Source organism: Arachis hypogaea, chromosome 6 (genome assembly GCF_003086295.3).
Source record: "Arachis hypogaea cultivar Tifrunner chromosome 6, arahy.Tifrunner.gnm2.J5K5, whole genome shotgun sequence".
Taxonomy (NCBI): domain Eukaryota; kingdom Viridiplantae; phylum Streptophyta; class Magnoliopsida; order Fabales; family Fabaceae; genus Arachis; species Arachis hypogaea.
The window spans coordinates 65,258,438-65,259,264 of NC_092041.1; the positions used below are offsets into that span (position 1 = coordinate 65,258,438).

An 827-nucleotide genomic window follows, 5' to 3' on the forward strand; every position below is an offset into this window, starting at 1 on the left:
ATTGCGTCCACCATTGTTAAAGCCTTGTTGAGGCTTTTGTTGATCCTTCCAGGAGAAATTTGGATGATTTCTCCATGATGGGTTATAGGTGTTTCCATAAGGTTCACCCATGTAATTAACCTCTGCCATGGCAGGGTTCTCAGGATCATAAGCTTCTTCAGAAGCTACCTCTCTAGTATTGTTGGATGCATGTTGCAATCCGTTCAGATTTTGAGAGATTATGTTGACCTACTGAGTCAACATTTTGTTCTGAGCCAATATGGCATTCAGAGCATCAATTTCAAGAACTCCTTTCTTCTGAGGTATCCCATTATTCACGGAATTCCTCTCAGAGGTATACATGAATTGGTTGTTTGCAACCATGTCAATGAGTTCTTGAGCCTCTTCAGGCGTTTTCTTCAGGTGAATAGATCCACCTGCAGAATGGTCCAATGACATTTTCGAAAATTCAGAGAGACCATAATAGAATATATCTAATATGGTCCATTCTGAAAACATGTCAGATGGACATCTTTTGGTCAGCTACTTGTATCTTTCCCAAGCTTCATAGAGGGATTCACCATCTTTTTGTTTGAAGGTTTGAACATCCACTCTCAGCTTGCTCAGCTTTTGAGGAGGAAAGAATTTGTCCAAGAAGGCAGTGACCAGCTTATCCCAGGAGTCCAGGCTATCCTTAGGTTGTGAATCCAACCATATTCTAGCTTTGTCTCTTACAGCAAAAGGGAAAAGCATGAGTCTGTAGACTTCAGGATTAACTCCATTTGTCTTTACAGTCTCACAGATCTACAAGAACTCAGTTAAAAACTGATAAGGATCTTCAAATGGAA

At 40.4% G+C, this 827-nt stretch overlaps 1 non-coding gene across 1 annotated transcript; it reads left to right on the plus strand.

The window, feature by feature from the left end:
* The first annotated feature begins 496 nt into the window (after positions 1 to 496).
* LOC112700521 (small nucleolar RNA R71) lies at positions 497 to 600 on the plus strand. Its single transcript, XR_003153429.1, has one exon. It is a non-coding gene; the product is annotated as a small nucleolar RNA R71 (small nucleolar RNA).
* Positions 601 to 827: the final 227 nt, after the last annotated feature.